The sequence below is a fragment of the Elaeis guineensis genome, chromosome 12 (genome assembly GCF_000442705.2).
Source record: "Elaeis guineensis isolate ETL-2024a chromosome 12, EG11, whole genome shotgun sequence".
Lineage (NCBI taxonomy): Eukaryota > Viridiplantae > Streptophyta > Magnoliopsida > Arecales > Arecaceae > Elaeis > Elaeis guineensis.
This window is the reverse complement of record NC_026004.2, coordinates 38,457,846-38,467,106: the sequence shown is the minus strand read 5'-3', so window position 1 is coordinate 38,467,106 and position 9,261 is coordinate 38,457,846.

The following is a 9,261-nucleotide window of genomic DNA, read 5'->3' as shown; positions in this document are numbered from 1 at the left end:
ACTCCTTCGACAGATAGTCCTCAGATGAGCTTCTACATCAGGTAAATTTCAGATGGACTTCTCTAGCAATTGGACTCCTGTCGAACTTCTCCAATAGAAAATCTCCATTTGAGCTTCTACAGTAGATGTTTTTCACCTGCAGCATCAGCGCCCAAGGCACCCGACAATAGTGGACTCTTCAGCAACCTCAAAAACATCCGAGCCTCTCTTAGATTGCTGAGACAGAGAGCCAGTCTACTCCATCAGACATCCCAGCTGAGCTTCAGCCGTCCAGCCTGAACTCTTCGACAAGTCATGATAACTGACACCACTCTACTCTCTGTAACAGATTCCACGTGGCCCCACTACTCTTTGACAAGTCGCGACAACGGACACCACTCCACTCTCCATAACAAACTCCACATGGCCCTGAACGGCCCACTGATGCCACTACTCTCCATAACAAACCCCACATGGCCCCGAATGGCCCACTACCAGGCAGTTACGAACATCACTGTCAATCAGTTACGCTCTCCCGTCTATAAAAGAGACCCTCAGATATATTTTTCTCTAAGTTCAGAACTTTATCTTGAAACTCTGCTAAAATTTCATTTGAGTGCTCCATTTCTGTTGAGGCAGAGTACTGACTTGAGCATCGGAGGGTCTTGCCGGAGCACCCCCAACTCTGGTTTAGACATCCCTTGCAGGTCCTGACGACGGATGTGATCCCCGCGACTCCAGCTTCTCCGACGTCAGTGGAATCTGCACTAACAGAATTGGCGCACCAGGAAGGGGCTGTGTCTTCACAGGATCCTTATTCTTAAAGGAGTACTCAACGGGACTGTCTTCGGTCATCTTCTTCGACATTTTCTTCTTCTTCTCCTGCCAGATCCTCACCTGATGCCTCCCAGAAAGGCATCCACCAGGCGATCTACGGCCTCCGTGGCCAGATCTTAGCAAGATTTGTAAGCTCTGACCTCATCTTCAGTTTCTCAGGCTCCTCCTCCTCCGACAACGACGGTCAGCATGGAGCAGTTCGACCTGCTAGTTTAGCAGGTCAAAGGCCTCACTGAAGTAGTACAGACCATACAGCAGCAGCAGCAGCAACAGCCGCAGGCATCTGTGCAGCTGGAAAGAGTATCGTCGGAGTTCCAAAATCCAATGATAGGGCGGGCCACTTGGGCCAGTCGCCTTGTCTTTCCCAGAAAGGGGAAGCAGAAGGTGGAGAGCCCTCCATTCGATCACGATTCCACCCCCGGAGGGTCCCTACCTCCATTCTACCAGAAGACTCTTAAGACTCACCGTTGAGAGGACCTCTTGGATTGAAGATTCCAGGAGATGAACCGGTGGATCGAAGAGCTCCATCATGCTCCCTCTACTTACGGTGAGGACATCTGTACTGACCCTCCTTTCTCTCAAATGATTATGCAGGAACCGATCCCGCCAAACTTCAAGCTCCCCCAATTCGAGAGTTACGACAGGACCTCGATCCGATTGATCATCTAGAGGCCTTCCGGACAATGATGCTCCTCTATGGCATGTCAGACGCCATCCTGTGTCGAGCTTTCCTATCTATCTTGAAGGGAGCAGCAAGAAATTGGTACTCGACACTAAAGTCGGGTACTATCTTCTCCTTCGATTAGATGAGCCATCAGTTCGTTGCTTATTTCATCAGCAACTAACATCTTCGAAGAGGTTCAGAGTCCCTCATCAACATCAAGTAGAAAGAAGGAGAATCCATCCGAACTTACGTCAACCATTTTAATGCTGCCGCATTGGAGGTCCGAAACTTGGACCAGTCAGTTGCAATGGCCGCCTTGAAGAGTAGTCTTCAAAAAAATGATCTTCTATTTTTTTTAAAAAAGAAGTATCCCAGGGACTTCGCTGATTTGCTGGCTCGGGCCGAAGGATATGCCCGAGCAGAGGAAGCCTTCAAGATGAAGGACGAGAAGGCCGCGAAGGAGTGGCAAGCGGGTGACTCCAACAAGTCCGCAGTTGAAAAGGGTCGAGTGAAGCTCGACCACATTCTCGAACTCCCCCCGGACACAAGCATGTTCGAATTCCCCCTCGGGCTCGTAGGTAGAGGAGCCCGGACCGTAGGGTTCGACGGAGCTCTCCCCCAGGAAGATTCCACAACTACGCCCCTCTCAATGCTCCAAAAGCTCAAGTGCTGATAGAGGTCAGGGAGCAGCTGCCAAGGCTGAAAAAGATGCGCACACACCTCGAGAAGTGCAACCCTAACAAGTTCTGCCTCTATCATCGTGACCATAGCCACGACATGGAGGAGTGCATTCAGCTTCGAGATGAGATGGAGGATCTCATCAGATGAGATCGGCTCGATAGATTCATTCGACGCCGGCCTAAAGGCAGGGAAGATCGGTCAAGGGCCCTACCATAGGCAGAGTCACCAAGGAGGGAGGAACAGCCTGAAGATCGATCCCCAATTGGGATCATCAACACCATCTCCAGAGGACCCCAGCAGGGAGGAGCCAGTGGATCGACCGGACCGCCCAAGCGGTAGAGGATGGAAGAATCTATAACCTTTACTAAAGAAGATGCCTGAGAAATTCAATTCTCCCATAATGATGCGGTTGTAATTTCTTTAAATATTGCTGACTATGATGTATGCCGCATTCTTGTTGATAGTGGAAGCTCGATCGATATCTTGTTTTACGATGCATTTTTGAAAATATCCATTCTGGATGGTCGATTAGGACCGATAAGCTCCTCGTTGGTGGGGTTCACTGGCGATGCTGTGCTAGTAGAAGGGATAATAACTTTAACTATAATTGTAGGTCGGTACCTGAAGCAATCAAGAGCGCAAGTGAATTTTCTGGTAGTGAGGGTGTCGTTTGCCTACAACGCAATACTCGGCCGACCTGACCTTAATGCCCTTCGAGCTGTGATATCGACCTACCATTTGAAGCTGAAATTTTTTACTAGCCAAGGGGTCAGAGAGGTCAGAGGAGATCAAGTCCTGGCAAGATATTGCTACAACATAGCCCTACGAAGAAATGGTCAGTCTGACCCCTGTCCTGTTGATGGATTGGACACCCACGATGACCTTAAATAACAGAGTGAGCCAACTGAAGATCTTGTCTCAGCTCCTTTGAATGATGGGAATGAGGAGCATGTGGTGAAGATCGGCTCCAACCTGGGAAAAGAGGTACAGACACAGCTCATCAATTTCCTACAAAAGAATGTGGATGTTTTTGCTTGGGTTCCAATGGACATGCTGTTGGGAATAGTGTTCCAAAGCCAATCATCAGCCTATTGACGGTTGTGCTCATTTTTATATTTGTACATGAATTATGAATTAATAAAAGTTATTTTGATATTTTTCATCACAAAATATTTCATCTTCTAATGAACTCCTATGTTGTGGTGAAGTCCTTAGGACTATTTAGACTCGACAAAGGAGGATTTATCGTTTAGTCCTTAAATCTGTTCGCGACCAAATGATATGTTGTTACCAAGGATGACAATGTTTATCAAGCATAGGTTGTTGTGTGCCATATAGGTTGGTTGTCCTCTTAACCAATGAGTATGGAGACACTGGTATGGCATACAGGTGAGATATAAGGGTACATCTGTACTGAACGTGACCGACTGCAGAGCTATTTCTGCTATCAAGATTTGCTTCGATGGAGGGTATAAATATCCCTCCGACCTAAGACCGCCACGGTGACTTGCAAGCAACTCACTACACTTAGGCACTGGACTACCTGAATTTTTAATTCAGCGACGGAAGGCTGCTGGGTATAGTCAAGTACTTGACTTGTCGGTGCATGTGTCAAGATGGGATGGACCACTCTAGTTTAGGAGCTGTATACAGTTGTATTTCAATTTAGCAAAATCTTGGCCAGGGTAGTCCTTGTGAGGAGTCACAAGACTGTTTGAGTTGAGCACGATTCGGATGATCTGATCAGGGTTGACAGTTTAACCCTGAGTCATCCTAAACACAGGGATCAAAAGGATGAATTATACAGTAACCATATTTATGTAGGTTCTGAGTGTTGTGATTGTGACTTTTCGACTTATCCAGATGTTGGGTACCATTGCTAGATGGTCACTTCGATTAGTACAGAAATTGGTTCCGGTGCTACCGACTTAGGTTCGAACCTGTGGGGTCACACACATTAGAGGTTTCTATCTGATCTAATGGCTGATGTAGAATCCTACATGTTTGGTACTCAGTGATCGAGAATCAAGATTCTCTGATCACGAGTTTCACACATTATGGGTACCGGGGTCAAGAGTCCCACTGGTTGGGACTTTTCGATCAGGGTTACATATCGATGAATTCTGATGCTTGATTTCCCATCGGATTTGAACTCAGTATTTATGAGAGATTTAATTAATAATTTAATCACTAATTAACTCAATTTGATTGAGTAATTATTTTTAGATCAAGTCCAATTGAATTGGATTCAGTTGGGTTTGACCCGATTAGGTTAAGAGTTGACCTAATCGTCGAGATGGTTTGGTCCCTGATTTGATCAGGGGTTGGGCTTAATCAATTCCTGATTTGATTAGGATTTTATTGAGCCTAATTAAGTCTAATTTAGTTAGGTTTAAATTAGTCTAATTGGACCTAACTTATTTGGTTCAATTAGGTTGGTTTAAATAATTAAACCACCTTGACCCAATCTCCATGCGCCACCTCACTTCCATTGCACCCATTTGAATTCATGAGAAGAAACTTCTCATGAATTTTTTCCTCACGCCAAGCCCTCTCCACATCCCACTTTAATGTGCCATATGAATGGATAAGGATGATTGGTTGACCATTCAAATTCAAAATAAAGTTTGAATTTGAATGGGCAATCAATCTTTGCACCTTATCCCTTTTTTTATGCTCCATTTATTACATGAGAAAAGATTTCTCATGAAATCACTCCATGCATAATTTAAGCCATGCCTCATGCCTTTAGTGGATAAAGGATGTGTTGGTGTCTATTTGAATTCAAAATTTGATTTAAATTCAAATGTGCAATTACTCATCTTTATCCTTTCTTTTGGATAAGACGTTTGACATTGTTATAAAAGTAGGAGAAGAGTGGGGCATGCAAGAAGATGATTTTTGGAGAAAAATTCTAGGGCGTGACAAGACTTGTGCATGAGAAGGAAGTCCATATCTTTCCAAGAGAAAAAGAAAGAAAAGTGGGTGCAAGGTTTCCGATGAGTTCCCTAGAGTTTCAGCCTGGGGTTCGGAAAGTGAGAAAGTGAGCTACGAGTGTTGTGAGCCCACAAAATCTTAGGAAGATCTTCAACATCCTCTCAAGCAGTCTGTTGATGATCTGGAGCATCCGAAGAATCGACAGACATCAATCGAAAGAGTTCGATCAGTATCGACTGTCAAAAGGGCTCTACAACGAGCTAGCACTCGTGAGGAGTCGATCAGATCGGGAGCTTCATGTGGACGATCCACAGAGGTTAGACATACTGTGTGACTACATTGCGATGATCAGACTCTCCCAACGGTGATCAGATTGCGGTGATCTACTACCCACACAAAGGTATTGTGTTCTGAACACATTACAGTAAAGTGTTTACTGTTTGAATTTGAATTTCAAATTTAAATACATGCATGCTATATATCATATTTAGATCCTAGTGTAGGGTAAATTTATATTAATTAATTAGATTAATTAATATTTTTCTACTGTAAAATCATAATTTTGAAAAAGTTTTAAAATTACCATTTTACCCCTGTACTGAATTTTTCCATAATTCGTATCAGAGCGGGTTCTTAGATATGATATATATATTTACATGCATAGATTAAGTTGTAATCTAAAAGTTTAAATTTAAAATTTGAAATTCAAAATTCAAAATTTAAATTTTAAAATTTAAATTTTGAAATTTGAAATTCGAAATTTAAAATTCAAAAATTTGAAATTCAAAATTTAAAATTTGAAATTTGGTTGAAATTTCAAATTTAAAATTCAAAATTTGAAATTTAAAATTTAAAATTCAAAATTTGAAATTCAAAAATTTAAAATTTGAAATTTAAAATTTGTTTGAAATTTGAAATTCAAAATTTAAAATTTGAAATTTGAAATTTGAAATTTGAAATTTAAATTTTGAAATTGATATATTTAGATATACTTGATCCAAGTAGCAAGTAATCGAATTGGGTTGGTTGCCATGGCTGTCCGATCATAGGAGAAAAGCAGGGTTTAAAGGCCCTCTCCTCCCATTCGATGGGGTCTCCTATGGCGGTAGGGGTGCCGCTGCAATTATATACCATGCAGATGAAGCAGCAAAAGGAATTAATTATAAAGGTTCAATTGTGAAATTTATCATGAATGTGTTAGATTAGATCTAAAGGAATATTCATGATTTATTTTGATTGAGTTGTTTTCTGTTATGTAATTAGCAATAGGATTGCTATTTATGAAATATGCTGATCTATTTGTGAAATGAGTCAACATATTTGGTGAACAGAAAATAAAATCTTTCAAATTTGAAATTTTTTTTCGAAATGCCAAACCCTGACCCATCAGCCCAAATACTTAATTAAAAGAATTAAATGTTGTCTAGTAGGTCTAGAATTGTGAATTAAGACCTAAGACAATTGCATAAACTTGTGGGTCAATGGGTTAGATGGATTAGGTCCATAATTGGGTTAGACCTAAGGTTAGCTTTAAGAAATAGACTAAATTAGAGTAATTGGTCAAATCTAATCAAAAGTTGAATTAGATTAGGTCAAGGATACTCTAGACTCAACTCCAATAGTTGTAGTTGAATGGGTCCATGTCTTTAACTAGACCAAGATGGACTTAATTTATGGCTACGCGGTGGAACCCTATTTAATAAGTTGATCAAATTAAAACTAATGAACCGATTGGTGTCTAAGATAAGTTTGGCATTTTGACCAGTGGTTTTTAAGCAGGAGCTACTCACAGTGATTCGATCTCGGATGAGTTAATGGCTTATTTCCACCACTGATCTCACTTACCTGGCCAACCTGGTGAATTAGGTTTTGATTAGATCACTTGGTGATTAGGGCTCACCCATGTCATTAGGTAAATCAGTTTGACTAATTTAGGTGCTCCTAATGCCAGCTTTAATTAAATCTTTTTTTAATCTAACTTGGTGAAGTCAGTGGGAGGATTGAAATTAGCTGGATATTTTCTTCTCATTTATCCTTTAATAAAATTTTCAAAAATTATTAGGTCCCTAAAAATGATTAAGTTATATTGATAACTAAGTCATAGCCTCCCATTAAGTGAGTGATAATGCGTCCATTAGTTTAATAATCATTGGAGGCCCAAAGTCCTGGTGCTTATTGACTAATGGAATTATCATTCATAATATGATAATTTGGTTTGAGTCTTTCTGATGGTGATCAGGTTGGCCGGCCAAAGTCGGGCCTGATCATTTATTGGTCCGATTCACCAAATCAAATCATATTAATGGTTGGACCTAACCAGATCTTTTCAGTGGAGGCCAAAGCCTACTGATTAGGTTCTGGGGCAAAATCAATTACTAGATGTTATTTAGAGAAACAACTCGTTATGAACCTACCCATAGATGCACATGGGTTGACCAACCAAAGTTGGGCTCGTGTGTAGTCTGTGTGGATTCTAGTACCCACTAAGGAATTAAAGTAATTCTTCGAATTGGAGGTTGAGGCTATCAGTTCGTAAAAATACTGGGAGAAACTTTAGACTAAAGTCCAAGTCTTTAGTATTTATAATTTATGTTATAATAGAGGTCTGATTTTTCTTTATGCAGCTATGGCCACTACCCTGTCCCTCCGATCATTATTAGATAATGACAAGCTCATGGGACCTAATTTTGATAGCTGGTATCAAAAATTAAAAATCATCCTTGAGCATGAACGGATCCTTTATGTAGTAATGGATCCTGCACCTGAGGAGCCAGTCTCGAATGGTCGAGGGACGGTCCGAGATACTTACCAGAAGTGGCTCAACGACCGCACCACCGTTCGATGCATTATGCTGACGGTAATGAATGATGAGTTCAGCCGCAGGTTCGAGAACGCCCAGCCACAGGAGATGCTTCAAATGTTGAACGACTCCTTTGGCATGCCTGACGATGTTGAAAGGTACAAAACTAGTTGTGCCATTTTCAATGCTCGGATGAGGGATGGAGTCTCAGTCACTGATCATGTACTGTACATGATCGAAATGATTGAGTGCCTAAGTAAACTGGGCTATCCCCTGCACGAGCAGCTCAGTAAGGATGCAATCCTTAATTCTCTGCCCAAGTCCTACCTTCCCTTCCTTACTCATTTTCGAATGACAAAGCCTGCAGTGAACTACCACGGCTTGTTGGGGTTGCTGTAGAACTTTGAGAAAAACCACCAGCTCCATAAGGAGTTGGTAAATATTGTGGGAGGGTCTTCTTCTGGTCGTCGACCCTTTAAGAAAGGGAAGAAGAACAAGAAGAAGAAGAATAAGAAGGTGCAGCTGCATGTTGGGACGTCTGCACAGGGTCAGACCAAGAAATGCAAGCCCGACCAGAGCCAGGCGGAGTGCTTCTTTTGCAAGAAGCAGGGGCACTAGAAGAGGAACTGTCCTCTATACATTGCCTCCCTGGATCCGAACAGGCCAAAGAAGAAGCAAGGTACTTATATGATAACACCTTGCAACTTTTCCATTTGTGATACTACTGCCTGGGTATTGGATACCGAAAGTCCTTATCATATTTGCAATTCGATGCAGGGTCTGCAGGTCAGTAGGAGATTTGATGAAGGTGAGAGGTTCCTGAACATTGAAGATGGAAGTAAAGTTTCTGTTCTAGCATTAGGAATCATGAACCTTGTAATCAATTCTCGAAATATAATTCTGAGTGAATATCACTATTGTCCAAACTTTTTATTAAATATTATTTCTGTAGGCCTTTTGGCCATGAACGGTTATCAATTTTTAATAAAAGAAAATGTTTGCAATATTATTTTGAATGGTGTTACAATGTTTGTTGGACAACTTAATAATGAAATTTACTTTCTATCACAACCTGTTAATGTGGTTCAAACCTCCGGTAAATGCCCTAGAATAGATAATGTGTCAGAAGTCTACCTTTGGCACTGTAGGCTAGGTCATATCAATAAGAACAGGATAAACAGGTTGGCTCAAGAAAAAATTCTTGAAGTAGGTGATTGTGAATCACTTCCAACCTGTGAGTCCTGTCTTCTTGGTAAAATGATCAAATCACTTTTTACTGAAAAAGGTGAGCGAGCCAGCAAACTCTTGGGTCTGGTACATTCTGATGTATGTGGACCCATGAGCTCAAGTGCAAGAGGTGGAT